Raw genomic sequence first — 17,010 nt, forward strand, 5'->3', positions numbered from 1 at the left:
CTTTCAGTGAATTTTGTAATTAATCTATTTAGAAACTTTGGACTAATTTAGTCCTTCATCTTTCGAAATACGTGGATTTAGTCATTTTAATCAAATTTTGTTAGGTTTATTTGATGTTTTGTACACACTTCAAGTATTTGAGTTGTTTATACTGTTCGATATATTTTTTTAATGTTAAATCAAATATTATTGTGAAACATGCTTGAAATGTTAAATAAACTTACTAAAATTTGATTAAAAAGACTAAATCCACGTATTTCGAGAGATGAATGACTAAATTGGTCCAAAGTTTCGAAATTGACTAATTCCAAAATTCACTCAAAGTTAAGTGAGAAAAAACATATTTAATTTTTTTTATTGAAATGGAATTTACGATATATTAGAATTCAAATTTATATATACCAACTTTAAGATAAGAATGTACTATTTCTGGTAGAAATATATAGCATCACTTCTATTCAGTTTCGGGGAAACTGCGAGACTCAGCACTGTACTTTTCCTAAATGCAAATGTGTGTGTGTGATTTCCATTAAAATACACTTGAACTTGCGTTGGAGATAACACTAAAAAAGTTCTTAGACATTGTGCAATATTAACTTCTCAACAAAGGATATCTAAGACACCTTGTAATTATTTTTGTTGAATGGAGAATTACTAAATTGTCAAAAATGATAGCAATTCAATTAATACTAATGCTAAATGCACTAATCCAAGTCAAGGGACTTCTAATAATTAAATATTATCTTGTTCGCAACTATTTCGTGTGATTTACGAAAATAACTCTTACTTGTATACTAAATAAACTTTCAGCTTAGTCTTCCGTATAAAAACTTCATTTCATTTAAGCATGGTTAGCTCTAATAAAAGATGGAGTGGCAAAACACATTGATGAATGAAAAAAAATGTACATATATAGTATTATATATATATATATATATATATATATATATATATATATATATATATATATATATATATATATATATATAATATTGACATTAAATAGTTTAAATCATTAAATAACAATAGAAGAAAGATAATATTAAACTTTTTAAATTTGATAAGAGAGCGAAGATAAATGTGTACATATATGTCTTTCATTTCTTCATATTCATTTCTATTTTTAGTTTTCATACAATTTATTTGGTATTTTGTTTTGAAATTTGAATAATTATAATTACTTATTTTGCATAAAAAAAATTGTGTTTTGATATTAAACTTTTGATGATTACTTAATAAATATATAGATTGGCAGTAAAAACATGTGCATACTTGATAGCGGTATGGATCTGACACAAATTTTATATCAAGGATAAAAATATCTTTTTATTTCAAAAACAAGAAAGAAAAAAACATGTTTGGTCAAACTCATATGTGTTCTGCCTTCCCTAATTATAAAAGTGACTGATGTAGTAAAAATATTATGCATTTAGACTAATTATTCATGTAGCATATAATATAAGAAATTAATATATGTGAACACAGTGCACTTATGTTACGCAAGAGAAGATAAACATATTTGTTTTTTTTTTTACATAAAAGAACTCTAGCACATAAAAGAAAAAAAAACTCATATTCTTTAAAATTTCGTAACGGTTTAAATATATACAAATGAAATGTTTATAGAAAAACAAATCTATAATATTATAATTAACTAGCTTATGAATATTAAAGGAAAAAATGAATAATGATGTAAATTATCATAAACATTTAGTTGAGAGATGTATGTTTGGAGTTGTAACTAGAAGTTAATAGCAAATAGACATTTCGATGCTAGTGTGTCATACAATGTTAAAAAAATGAAAAAAAAAACATTGTAATACATTAATATTAAGAGTCTTATATTTTTGAACGATCTCAAACTTGTTAGACTTAAAATCTCCTTATTTTCATGTCTGTGCTTTTAATAACCGTTTGTGACATATTCTTAATGTCTTTTACATTTTCAAAATATTATTTGTGTAATTAATCACAACATGCTAAATGAATTACAAAAACATAGTTATATTTATCTTATGTCAACAATAAATTTTTTCTCTTTTATTTTTCGATATCATGACTCATTTAATAATTAGATTATGTGATGGGGAAAACAACAACAAACAATATACCAGAGAATGCAGCGGATATAATTTCCCCTAACTTGCAAGAATCTATGAGGAGCAATAATCAAAGAGCAGCAATAATAAATCACCAAAAGCACAAATAAAGGCACCAAGATTTTTAACGTGGAAAACCCCTCAAATCAAGGGTAAAAACCACGAGTCGTCCAGACCAAAGAAATAGCTTCACTATGATCAACAAGAGTACAAAAGAGTCTCAATCAATAGCACAAATTAGTGCCAACACCCAACCAAATAACAAAGCAACAAAGCTTTCAAATAGAGAAGAACAAGAGAGGAAAACCTCTACAAATCACTGCTGCAGTGCGAAATTAATATCTCCCAACTCAGACCTCGTATCAAAGATCCGACCGGTCAGAATGAAGAGCAATGAGTTCCGAACCTGCTGTAAAAATTTCAGCCCGATCCAACGGTGAACGAATCCGCAGCGCCGAATTTACTGCGACAGCTCTATGAAAAACGTGAACAGAATTTTCCCTCTACCTCTCCCTCTATGTGTTAGGGCTTTCAGTGTATTCTGACTCTATTGTTCTGCCTCTCTCTTTATTTTATAGCCTCCTCTCCACTAGGTTTAAGTGAGACATGGGCTTCTCAAATTTTGGGCCTTTTCTCCACATAGGAAGGGAGCCCAATACCCAACAAATCTCCCCCTCACAACTATGTGGAGATAACCGCCAAACCGGCGATCTCACAACAAACTTCAAACTTTCCTCTTGGCAATGCTTTAGTCATCATATCAGCACCATTATCATCTGTATGAACCTTTTTCAACTCCAACAACTTAGCATCCAAAGCATCACGTATCCAATGATACCTCACATCAATATGTTTGGATCTAGAATGAAAAGTTGGATTCTTACCAAGATGGATAGCACTTTGGCTATCAACAAACAATGAATAGTTATCTTGCCTAAAACCAAGCTCCTGCAAGAATTTCTTCAACCATAACACCTCCTTGCATGCTTCAGTAATAGCAATGAACTCTGCTTCTGTAGTAGACAACGCTACACACCTTTGTAGTCTTGATTGCCAAGCCACAGCTCCCCCTGCAAACTTTATCAAATAGCCCGAAGTGGACTTTCTGGAATCAATATCCCCAGCCATATCTGAGTCTGAGTAACCCATCAAAGTAGGTTTATCACCTCCAAAACAAAGCTTCATATCAACTGTACCATGAAGATACCTCAAAATCCATTTCACAGCATTCCAATGCTCTCTACCTGGGTTTGACAAAAATCGACTAACTGTACCAACAGCATGTGCAATATCTGGTCTTGTACACACCATCGCATACATCAAACTGCCCACTGCAGATGCATAAGGAACTCTACTCATATTGGTCTTCTCAACTTCATTTGAAGGACTCTGTTTAACACTCAGTTTAAAATGAGTAGCAAGAGGAGTACTCACAGCTTTAGCATTTTCCATCTGGAATCTCTGCAACACCTTCCTAATGTATTGCTCTTGTGATAGATAAATCTTCTTTTCTCTCCTATCACGTGAGATATGTATGCCAAGAATCCTTTTAGCAGCTCCCAAGTCTTTCATGGCAAAAGACTCGCCAAGTGTCTTCTTTAACCTGTCAATTTTGGAAATATCTTTTCCAACAATAAGCATGTCATCAACATATAATAACAGGATAATAAAGTCATCATTAGAAAAACTTTTAACAAAGACACAATGATCAGAAGTAGTCTTCTTGTAACCTTGCTCACACATAAAAGACTCAAACTTCTTATACCACTGCCTTGGGGCCTGCTTCAAACCGTATAGACTCTTCCTTAGTCTACACACATAATCTTCCTTGCCTTTAATAAGAAAACCATCAGGTTGCTTCATGTATATCTCTTCCTCCAAATTACCATGAAGGAAAGCTGTCTTCACATCCATCTGCTCAACCTCCAAATCAAGAGTAGCAGCTAAACTTAGCACAGTTCTGATGGATGACATTTTCACCACAGGTGAGAAAATCTCATTGAAATCAACACCCTTTTTCTGTCTGAAACCTTTCACCACTAATCTGGCCTTGTACCTTGGAAGCGTAGAATTTGAATCTTGTTTCACCCTGAAAATCCACCTAGTTTCCAATGCCCTTTTGCCCTTAGGCAATTTCACCAAGTCGTAAGTGTGATTATCATGCAAAGATTTCATCTCATCTTGCATTGCATCCAGCCACTGTTTCTTCTCTTCACTATCCAAAGCCTCTTCAAAACACTCAGGTTCTCCACCGTCAGTCAAGGTTATGTACTCATCACAGGAATACCTTGTAGAAGGTTGTTTTTGTCTATTAGACCTTCTGAGTTGGACTTGAGGTGATTCAGGTATATCACCAAGATCGTCATCATCATCATGTTCCTCTTGAGCATCATCAATTGGAACCTCTACTCCACTTCCAAACTGTTGATCATCAACATCACCATGTTGCTCATTGTCTTGAGCTTCCGTTTCAACATTCTCCAAATTGTGAGCGGGCAACCTCATCGGATTACCATCAGTGAGATTACTATCTTTCTCGGGTGTGGTCTTCTCCACCTTATCAATGTCTTCAATGGTCTGGTCTTCCATGAATTGTACATCACGACTTCTAACAAGCTTCTTCTCAACAGGATCATAAAACCTGTAGCCAAATTCATCCTCACCATAGCCAATAAAGATACATTGCCTTGTCTTTTTATCTAACTTGGATCTTTCATCCTTAGGAACATGAACAAATGCCCTGCAACCAAAGACACGCAAATGATCATAGCTAACATTCTTACCAAACCAAATTTTGTCTGGCACCTCAGTATTCAAAGCAACTGCGGGACTGAGATTAATAACATGCACAGCTGCAAGCAATGCCTCTCCCCAAAAGTGCTTAGGCAACTTTGCTTCTGAAAGCATACATGTAACCCTTTCAGCCAAGGTCCTGTTCATCCTCTCCGCTAGACCATTCAACTGAGGAGTTTTAGGAGGAGTCTTCTCGTGTCTAATACCATGCTGCCTGCAATAAACATCAAAAGGTCCACGGTACTCACCACCATTATCACTACGGATGCATTTCAGCTTCTTACCTGATTGCCTCTCAACCATAACATGAAATTCCTTGAACTTTTCAAGTACTTGACCTTTCCGCTGAAGAGCATAGACCCATAGCTTCCTGGAACAATCATCAATAAAAGTAACAAAGTAAAGTGCACCACTAAATGACTTTACCTTTAATGGGCCACAAACGTCAGAATGCACCAATTCAAGCAATTCTGACTTCCTTGAGGGAGGATGCTTCTTAAAAGATACTCTGGTTTGTTTACCAGCCATGCAATGAGAACATTTCTCCAATTCTGCATTTCTCAATCCCATAAGCACATCCTTTTTAGCTAAGCAGTTAAGCCCTTTCTCACTTATATGACCAAGCCTCCGGTGCCACAAAGATGCCTCCATATACATAGCATTCACACTGTCTTTAGCAACCAAAGCTTTAGTCCAATACAATTTAGATTGTCTCTCCCCTCTGGCCATAACCAAGTTACCTTTAGTGAGCTTCCATTTACTAGAACCAAAGTGATTGTCATAACCACAATCATCAAGCAACTGCACAGAGATTAAATTAAAACGAACATCCGGAGCATGTTTGACTCCTTTAAGCAACAACTGCACTCCCATGTTGGTTTGCAGGCAAACATCACCAACACCAATCACTTTAGACTCACCATCATTACCCATCTTCAACACTCCAAAATCACCAGAAGTGTAAGATGTGAAGAACTCCTTCCTAGGTGTAACATGCAGTGTAGCACCACTATCAATAATCCACATGCTCTCATCAGATACAAGATTAACGGACTCAAAGTCACGAAGAAGAACAAGATCACCATCTGTAGCAGTAGTGACACGATCATCATCATCATGATCATTCTCTCTCTGTTTGCCCTTCTTGTCTTTGTTCTCCTTTTTCCACTTAAAACAGTATTTCTGAATGTGTCCAGTTTTATGACAAAAATGGCACTCTAAATTCTTGTATCTTGACTTGGACTTGCTCCTACTCTTCTCTCTACCACCTTTATGTTCCTTTTTCTGACTTCTCCCCCTAGCTTCTGTAACAAGCATCTCAGACTGAGATGAAGAACCATGTGCCTTCCTTCTCATCTCTTCATTAAGAGCACCGCTCTTTGCCATCTGAAAAGAAACAACACCATTCGAGGCAGAGTTCGTAATTGAAACCCGAAATACCTCCCAAGACTCTGGTAGAGTATTAAGCAACCATAATCCCATAACTTCGTCATCAAACTTTATGCTCATTCCTGACAATTGATCTAGGAGCCCTTGAAACTCATTTAAGTGATCAGAAATAGAAGAATTCTCCATGTACCTCAAATTCATCAAGCAATTTAACAAATACAATTTATTATTGCCCGACTTAGAAGCATACAAAGACTCAATCTTCTCCCACAAAGCTCTGGCATGTGTCTCATTAGCAATATGATTATAAACATTATCTTCAACATATTGCCGAATAAAACCACATACCTGTTGGTGCTCAAAGTCCCATTCTTCTTCAGACATAGAATCTGGCTTCTGTGTAGCAAAGACCGGAAGATGCAATTTCTTGACAAATAATAAATCTTTCATCTTGCCCTTCCACAAATGATAATTTGTACCATTCAAAGTAATCATCTTTGCATTTGCCTCCATCATTCAAGCAAGTAAATATAGCCCAACCAAGAGCTCTGATGCCACTCTGATGGGGAAAACAACAACAAACAATATACCAGAGAATGCAGCGGATATAATTTCCCCTAACTTGCAAGAATCTATGAGGAGCAATAATCAAAGAGCAGCAATAATAAATCACCAAAAGCACAAATAAAGGCACCAAGATTTTTAACGTGGAAAACCCCTCAAATCAAGGGTAAAAACCACGAGTCGTCCAGACCAAAGAAATAGCTTCACTATGATCAACAAGAGTACAAAAGAGTCTCAATCAATAGCACAAATTAGTGCCAACACCCAACCAAATAACAAAGCAACAAAGCTTTCAAATAGAGAAGAACAAGAGAGGAAAACCTCTACAAATCACTGCTGCAGTGCGAAATTAATATCTCCCAACTCAGACCTCGTATCAAAGATCCGACCGGTCAGAATGAAGAGCAATGAGTTCCGAACCTGCTGTAAAAATTTCAGCCCGATCCAACGGTGAACGAATCCGCAGCGCCGAATTTACTGCGACAGCTCTATGAAAAACGTGAACAGAATTTTCCCTCTACCTCTCCCTCTATGTGTTAGGGCTTTCAGTGTATTCTGACTCTATTGTTCTGCCTCTCTCTTTATTTTATAGCCTCCTCTCCACTAGGTTTAAGTGAGACATGGGCTTCTCAAATTTTGGGCCTTTTCTCCACATAGGAAGGGAGCCCAATACCCAACATTATGTAACTCTTTGTCTTTACAATAAATATGCTCAATTAAGTTTTACGTGAATATATTCAAAAGATTTATATATTTCTTGAGAAAGTAATTGAATTTAGTACAAAGTATAAATTTTGAAAGTATAATTTTTAGGTGTTTCAAAGTCTCAGCATGAAACAAGATATTAAGGTAAATTTACAGCTTCCTTACATGGCTAATCATAAAACACATTTTAAGACAATAAATTTGTAAGTAAAAGAAATATGGTCGTTGAATAAGTATAACAAAACTTTTTCCTAGTGATTTAAAGAAAAAATTGTTAGAGAATATTGGGATGTCAAGAAATTAAAATAGTTAGAAGGGGAACTTAACTTGATGTCACTATATATGATATTAACAAATTATATTTATATATAAGTCTGAAGATGAAAAAAGAAAACATATTTAGTGTAAAATAATGGTGTTACACTTGAGGCGGAGTCCAAATATTTTACTAGTTCGAGAGATAACAGTTCTTTATGTCAATTTTTTATATAACTAACATAAAAAAAATATTTATTTATAAAAATGCCAATTAAATGTAGATGGTACCGTATAAATGGAATTTCTTGGTTAACTTGGAGTCATTAAAATTGGTTTAGAAGTTGATTACCTCCAAATTAAAATACTTACTTCAAAGCTTAAATAAAGTTTGTAATAACACTATAGTGCATATTTATGAGGTGAAATTTACTTTGTTTTATCTTACAAGAAATATTGATCTGTGTTTGTGTCAGCTATTATTGATCATGAAACAAAAGCCTATTTAAGATTATGAGAGAAAGAAACAAATGAAACCTTTTAATATCATGTTATCCTTGTGGTGTACTTAAAATGGATTTTTGGAAGAAGTTTATTCGTACGGATCTTAAATCAATAATATAGATCAATAGATAGATGATTTATTTGAAATAACTTAAATCATGTATTCTACAAATTATAACTTTCCAAGAAATAATAAATTTTGGTAGGTTTGAGTACAAAATAGTTTATAAAAATAAAGTTTTCGATTAATTTATTTTCATATTATGAGAAATCTTAACTGATGATCTAATTATAGAAATTCCTAATGATGGTTCACAACGATGATAAAAATAACTACTCGCGTAATTATGTACAACGATGATAATAATTAAAAGTATTTTTTTTATCAAAGAGAAGACTTACCGTAATAACTTATTTAAAAAGATAATACAAAAAACATTTAAAACTAAAAATTTGGATTTGGACTGGACTTACGTTTTTTTATCAGCAATTATTAGTTGTTAGTTTGTAATAACACTATGGTGCATATTCATGAGAGGAAATTTACTTTGTTTCATCTTACAAGAAATATGGTATATAAAGATAATGCTTTTACCTCAGCCTATCAAAACAGCTACTTAATTAATAAGGTTTTTTAATTATGACATAAACTAATCACACCAAATCTACCTGAATTAAATTAAGTAGACTAAGTTTACTAATATTACTCAATATGAGATGCGAACTGCGATAACGTGCAGTACATTGAGATTTGAAAGGTAATATTATTATTGTTATAAATAGTATAAAAAACTTGCATACACACTTATCTTCTTACTGTATAAATAGCTACAGAAATAGATGAACACATTAAAAAGATGAAGGAACAAGTTTTGAGGTTCACACTTGTGTTCTTATTCATCTGTGTCTGTGGAGTGATTGCAACTCCTCCAGAGGATCCAATCCAATGTGCTTCAAAAAACACAAAATGCACCATCACCAACACCTATGGCATGTTCCCCGACCGAGCCACTTGCCACGCCGCCGAGGTTGTCTACCCCACCTCGGAGGAGGAGCTGGTATCCGCGGTGGCATCAGCTTCCAAGAACAAAAGAAAAGTGAAAGCCGCAACGCGCTTTTCCAGCAGCATAACCAAGCTGGCTTGTCCTGATGGCGAAAACGGGTTGCTGATAAGCACCGAGAATCTAAACAAGATACTGAACATCGACGCGAAGGAAGGGACAATGACGGTGCAGAGTGGCGTGTCGCTGAGAGAGATCATGGAGGCGGCCGGTAAGGCTGGTTTGGCCTTGCCATATGCGCCATACTGGTGGGGTTCAACGATTGGTGGAATGATGGGAACAGGTGCTCATGGAAGCACGTTGTGGGGCAAAGGAAGCGCCGTTCATGAGTACGTGGTGGAGTTGAGAATCGTTACTCCTTCTGGACCTGACCATGGCTATGCCAAGGTTCGGATCCTTGACGAGTCTGATCCCTCTCTCAATGCAGCCAGAGTTTCTCTCGGGGTTCTTGGAGTTCTTTCTCAGGTATATATATACATACTCTTTTTTACCTCTAATATTATTTTAGTCTCTAATGAAAAAATTATGAACCGGTATAAACAATAGTTTGATTTATTTACACTATTATATATGCAGGTTACCCTAAAATTGCAGCCTCTCTTCAAGCGATCCATTACATATATGACGAAAAATGATTCAGATTTAGGAGATGAACTTCTTACTTTTGGAAGAAAACATGAGTTTGGCGATGTAATATGGTACCCAAGTCACAAAAAGGCTGTGTATAGAATCGATGACCGTGTATCTGTTAATGCATCTGGGAATGGCTTATACAATTTCTTCCCATTTCGTTCCACACCCTCAATAGCATTAGCTATTGTTAGATCTACAGGTTCCAGATACATATTTATCTTCTTATTATTTTTCTATTCTTCGTAATAAAGTGCATGCATGTATGTTTGAATATGAATTAAAAAAGAGAGAAAGGAAAAGGACAAGCATTAATAGATATGGTTATTTAACTTCAATTGTCTTCTTTTAATAACTTGTTTTCGAGAAGAAGCACGTGATGCTAATAGTTGTTTTTTCACATTTTCATTTAACAGAGGAACTTGACGAAGCACTACATTATGCTAATGGAAAGTGTATTGCTGCGAAGTTGATAACTGCACTGCTGTCAAGCATTGCTTATGGGTTGACTAATAATGGTACTCATTATTTTTTCATTGTGTTTGTCTTTGAGTAAAAAGAAATGGCAATTAATTTGGACTCAAATAAAAATAAAAAAAAACTTTCAAATTCAACTAAAAGATTATATTAATCTATTTAAACATATGATTATGTTATGATGTAGGTCACTTTTATGGATATCCTGTTGTTGGATATAGCCATAGGATGCAAGCATCAGGAACATGTTTAGATAGTTATCACGATGATTTGATTACAGCATGTCCATGGGATCCACGAATCAAAGGGGAGTTCTTTCACCAAACTACGTTCAGCATTCCCCTGTCTGATGTAAAAAACTTCGTGAAAGATGTGCAGAAACTTGTTGAGTTAGAGCCAAAGTCACTGTGTGGGTTAGAAATGGAGAATGGAATCCTCATGCGCTATATTGAAAACCCCCTAATCTAGGGTTTTCTGTTTTCTGTTGATCGTTGGTTAGGGCTGTTTGTTAATTAGTTAGGGTTTGTTTTCGCTCTCACGGAGACTATAAATAGATCTCCTCCATGTACAAAGATAGGAAGAAGAATACAGAGAATAAAAGGGAATACAGTTCTTTTATGCTTACCTTCGAAGCTCTCCTCTCTCTCGATCTTTCCTTCTTCTCCTCTTTCTCGCGCTTCCTTTCTTTTCCCATGTTTCTCCTCTGAAGCTCTGTTGCCATGACAGCTCTCTTCACATCGAGGGTTCGAGGGTTTGACACCCTTAATGTTGGGTTTGGGCCGCAATATGGTATCAGAGCAGGTTCATAGCCTGCTCTGTTTCTGTTTGCCCACTCTGCAGCCTAATTCAATCAATCTGCAAGATACAGGACCAAGTCTTGCAACATGGAAGACAAAATCAACAATCAAGAATCTAAGGAAGAAAAACCAATTCAGCATATGGAAAGATTGGATCTTGACCAATCTTTGATTCCCACAAGTCCCTACTATATTCATCCTGGGGAAAATCTAGGACAGGTCCTCACTACTCCTTCCTTAAATGAAACCAATTATAATTCCTGGAGCAGGAATATGAGAAGAGCCTTATTATCCAAAAATAAATTGAAGTTCGTGGATGGCAACATCAAGACTCCAGCAAGAGATGATCCTTTGTATGAAACTTGGGAGAGAGCCAATGTCATGGTTCTCTCCTGGATTGTTAGAACACTCTCACCTCAGATTGCTGAGAGTGTCATCTACATAGAATCTGCAAGAGATTTATGGAAGGACTTGAAAGAAAGGTTCACTAAAGGTGACTACTTCAGAATTTCTGACCTTCTGCAGGAAATACATTCTGCCAAGCAAGGAGAAAGAAACATCACCCAATTCTTTACGGATATAAAGACCATATGGGAGGAATTGGAATTCCTACGCCCTGTCCCTAATTGCGTTTGCGGTAAATCTTGTGACTGCAACATTTCCAAGATTTTCATAAAGCAGAGAGAAGTTGAGTATGTGATCTGTTTTCTGAAGGGTCTGAATGATAGCTACAACACAATGAAGACTCAAATCCTGCTCTTAGATCCTCTTCCCAATATAAACAAAGTCTACTCTCTTATTATGCAGCAAGAAAGGCAGAATAATGGCAGTACTAACCTAGGAACTGAGGGAAAAACTCTCTTTAACGCCTCTGAAAGACATGGAAAGTCTCAAGATCAAGGCAATTGGAGAGGTCAAGGAAGAGGCTTCATGCCCCGATCTCAAGGAAGGGGAAGAGGAAGAAATCCTAACTATGGCAAACAGTGCTTTTACTGTCATAAGATGAATCATACTGTTGAAGAATGTTATTCTAAGCATGGATACCCACATTGGTACAAACAAAGAAATGATGGCAGCAACAACACTCAAGAAAGGGGCAGTCAAGAAAAGAGGGAACGACAAGTTTGTAATCTCAACATTAAGGAAGACTCTGTTGACAAACAACAACCAGTGAGAGATGAATCTACCAAAGGATTCACAGCAGAACAAATGCAGAGACTTCTAAGACTCCTTGATGACACTGAAGGTACTGGACACAACATCAACCAAATACAGAGACGTGATAATGACTCAAGCAGGAATTCACAAGGTAAGAATCTTTGGATTCTTGATACTGGTGCCACAGATCATGTCACACACAATAAAAATTGCTTCACTACCTTTTTCAAAATAAAACCAGTAAAAATAAAATTGCCCAATAATAATGATGTCACTGCTCAATTTGCTGGAACAGTCCAATTCTGTGCTGATTTGATTCTTTTTAATGTTCTATATGTTCCAGAATTTCATTTCAATTTGATTTCAGTTTAAACCTTAATCAAGGATTTGAACTGTAAACTAATTTTTTCTTCTAAGTGCTGCCAGATACAGGACATTATTACATCACAGATGATTGGGCAAGCTAATCTCAATCAGGGCCTCTACTATCTTGACATTGTTCCTGTCACCAAGTTTACTAATTTCTTTCCTAATACTGTCCTAAACTGCTCTAAAGTTGATATTGATACTTGGCACTATAGACTTGGACATCCTGCCCGTAGGATTACTGAGCAAATCTGTAAAACTTTTCCTTACATTCAATCTAAAGGTTCTGATGCTTGTGATACATGCCATCTTTCAAAACAACATAAATTACCTTTCCATAAAAGTGATACTGTTTCTGATGCTTGTTTTGATCTTATTCATCTTGATATATGGGGACCTATTGCCATTCCTTCTGTTCATGGTCATAGATATTTCTTAACTGTAATTGATGATCACTCTAGACACACATGGATCTTTCTTATGCACTCTAAATCTAAAACTAGAAAACTTATCCAGAATTTTATAATCCTTGTTAAGAACCAGTTTAATAAGACTATTAAAGCTTTTAGAACTGATAATGGTCCGGAATTTAATTGTATTGATATATGCAATGCCTATGGGATAAATCATCAAAAGAGTTGTGTTGAAACTCCCCAACAAAATTCTGTTGTGGAGCGAAAGCACCAGCACATCCTCAATACTACTCGCTGTCTTTTATTCCAATCTAATTTACCAAAGGCCTATTGGTGCTATGCTGTAAATCATGTTGTTCATATCATTAATAGATTGCCTACCATTGTTCTAAATAATGCTTGTCCTTATCAGGTTCTGTATGAAAAACCTCCCACTTACCTAAATCTTAAGGTTTTTGGAAGTCTATGTTTTGCTAATACTCTTGAATGTAATAGAACCAAGCTTGACCCTAAAGCCAGAAAATGCATGTTTTTAGGTTTTAAAAATGGTGTTAAAGGCTATGTTCTCCTTGACACCTCCAGCAGAGAAATTTTTATATCCAGAAATGTGATATTCTATGAAAATGTTTTCCCTTACAAGAATGTTAGTCAGCACATCCAGTCCACTGAGAGTGAAGAACATGACCTAAACTTCCTTTTTGATGACATTGACAACTGTCCACAAGATGACATAATTAATAAACAGATTCCTCCCAAAACTGACACTGGTGGTTCAGAAACAGAAACAGAATCCATTCCAGACATCACTAGTGACAAATCCACTAACCACTCCGACATTGACCTCCCACACAACAATGATCAAGGATCTGAGAATGTGACTCTGAGAAGGTCAGAAAGGCAGAGGAAAACACCTACCTATTTGAAAGATTATCTACACCAGGTGAATAGTTCCATGAACCCCAAGCATTTCATTCATAATAGATTTGTCTTTAAAACTAATTATCCCATTAATTCTGTCCTTTCTTATAAATCTTTGTCTAAAGAACATCTTAAATATACTCTAGCTATAACTTCCACGCATGAACCACATACTTATGCTGAAGCTTCCAAGGATCCCAAATGGATTGATGCTATTCATAAAGAAATAAAAGCTCTAGAGGATAATAAAACCTGGTATTTTACTGATCTACTTGCTGGAAAGAAACCTATAGGATGTAAATGGATTTTTAAAATCAAATATAAATCTGATGGGACTATTGAAAGACACAAGGCTAGGCTTGTTGCTAAAGGGTACACTCAACTAGAGGGAATTGATTTCATTGATACTTTTTCCCCTGTTGCTAAACTTACCACTATGCGTCTTTTATTAGCTATTGCAGCCACCAAAAATTGGTATTTACACCAACTTGACGTGGATAATGCCTTCTTACATGGCACCCTTGATGAAGAGGTTTACATGAATCCACCTCCTGGGCTTCAGGTTCCTAAACCAGGTCAAGTTTGCAGGTTAACTAAGTCCCTTTATGGCCTGAAACAGGCCAGCCGTCAATGGTTTGCTAGACTATCCTCCTTTCTGATATCTGCTGGTTTTTCTCAATCCCAATCTGACCATTCTCTTTTTACTAAATCAAAATTAGACACTTTTACTGTTCTCCTTGTGTATGTAGACAATGTAATATTGGCAGGCAACTCCCTAGATGAAATTGATAAAGTAAAGGCCTCCCTACATGAAGCCTTCAGAATTAAGGATTTAGGAAGCCTAAAATACTTCGTAGGCTTTGAAGTGGCTAGATCTGCCAAAGGAATACACTTATGCCAGAAAAAATACGCTCTGGACATCCTATCTGAAACTGGATTGCTGGATTGCAAACCATGCCAGACCCCTCTCATGAACAACACTAAAAATCTATTTGACAAAACTGTTGAACCTGTGAATGATCCTAATTCCTACAGACGTCTGATAGGGAAGTTGCTTTATCTTACTAACTCAAGACCTGATATTTGCTACTCAGTACACTTACTTAGTCAATTTGTGCAGGCACCTACCATATACCATCAACAAGCGGCCCAACACATCCTCAGATATCTAAAAACCAGCCCTGCCAATGGCCTTTTCTTCGCTGCCACTAATGACATTCAAATCAAAGCCTTCAGCGACTCTGACTAGGCCACATGCCCAGATACAAGGCGCAATGTTACTGGTTACTGCGTTTTCTTAGGGAACTCCTTGATTTCCTGGAAATCAAAGAAACAAAGTACTGTGTCCAGGTCCTCCTCAAAAGCCGAATACCGTGCCCTAGCCATTACCACTTGCGAAATACAGTGGCTCAACTACCTTCTCCACGACTTCCATGTTCAACACACCGACCAATCTGTCCTCTATTGCGACAGCCAGTTTGCCAGACAAATAGCTCACAACCCCACCTTCCATGAGCGCACGAAACATATTGATCTCGATTGTCACGTAGTCCGCGAAAAACTCCAGAAGAAACTCTTCCACTTACTGCCGATTCGCTCCGATGAGGAACTCGCAGATATTTTCACAAAAGCCCTCCATCGCACCTCTTTTAAGACCATTCTTCCCAAGCTTGGGCTGATGACCATCCATCACCCAGCTTGAGGGGAGGGTATTGAAAACCCCCTAGATCTAAGATTTTCTGTTTTCTGTTGATCGTTGGTTAGGGCTGTTTGTTAATTAGTTAGGGTTTGTTTTCGCTCTCATGAAGACTATAAATAGATCTCCTCCATGTACAAAGATAGGAAGAAGAATACAGAGAATAAAAGGGAATACAGTTCTTTTATGCTTACCTTCGAAGCTCTCCTCTCTCTCGATCTTTCCTTCTTCTCCTCTTTCTCGCGCTTCCTTTCTTTTCCCATGTTTCTCCTCTGAAGCTCCGTTGCCATGACAGCTCTCTTCACATCGAGGGTTCGAGGGTTTGACACCCTTAATGTTGGGTTTGGGCCGCAATACGCTATGTTACAGCTTCCAGTGCTTATCTCGGAAGATCAGAAGATGCTGTGGCTTTTGACTTCACATACTATCGCAGCAAAAATCCATTGGCTCCTAGGCTTTTCCAAGATATACTTGAAGAAATAGAACAAATTGGATTGTTGAAATACAAAGGATTACCTCACTGTGGCAAAAATAGAAACTTAGCATTCGATGAAGTAATCAACAAGTACAAAAATGCAGATAAGTTTTTGAAGGTTAAGGAGGAGTATGATCCGAAGGGATCTTCTTGAGCGTGTGGTCGGACCAAATGCTTGGACTGAAAGGTGGGGTGACAGTAGATACGGATGGGTGTGCCATGGAAGGGATGTGCATTTGCTCAAAAGATAATCATTGTGCACCAAAGAAGGATTACTTATGCAGGCCAGGGAAAGTTTTTAGCAAAGCGAGGGTTTGCACTCATGTTCCTAAGAAAACCAAACATGAAGATGATTTGAAAGACGAACTCTGAAAAGAGTTCAAATTCTCTGATGAGTTTTTTCTGTTTTTCTCTACTGTGTCTCTAAAATACATTAATATTGATATTTTGTATTTTGAAGACATGTTAGAGAAACAACAATCCATAAAAACCAAACATAGAATCCAAATTACTACGAAGTTGATGCCACAGTCACTGAGGAAGAGAATGGGCCAATTGAAGCACTAGGCCCAAAAGACGTATTATGAGGCCATCAAATTGGGAGGATTACGTGCATTGAGAGAGTTAAATTGTTATTTTGTCTTTTATGAAATAGGAATCTTTTCTGTTACATGGTTACCGTGATATGCGAAAACCATTATGCATGCAAT

General features: G+C 36.4%; 1 pseudogene; it reads left to right on the forward strand.

Moving 5' to 3' along the window:
• Nucleotides 1–9,166: 9,166 nt before the first annotated feature.
• LOC114162509 lies at nucleotides 9,167–16,672 on the forward strand (annotated as a pseudogene).
• Nucleotides 16,673–17,010: the final 338 nt, after the last annotated feature.

The sequence above is a fragment of the Vigna unguiculata genome, chromosome 9, assembly GCF_004118075.2.
Source record: "Vigna unguiculata cultivar IT97K-499-35 chromosome 9, ASM411807v1, whole genome shotgun sequence".
NCBI classification, from domain to species: domain Eukaryota; kingdom Viridiplantae; phylum Streptophyta; class Magnoliopsida; order Fabales; family Fabaceae; genus Vigna; species Vigna unguiculata.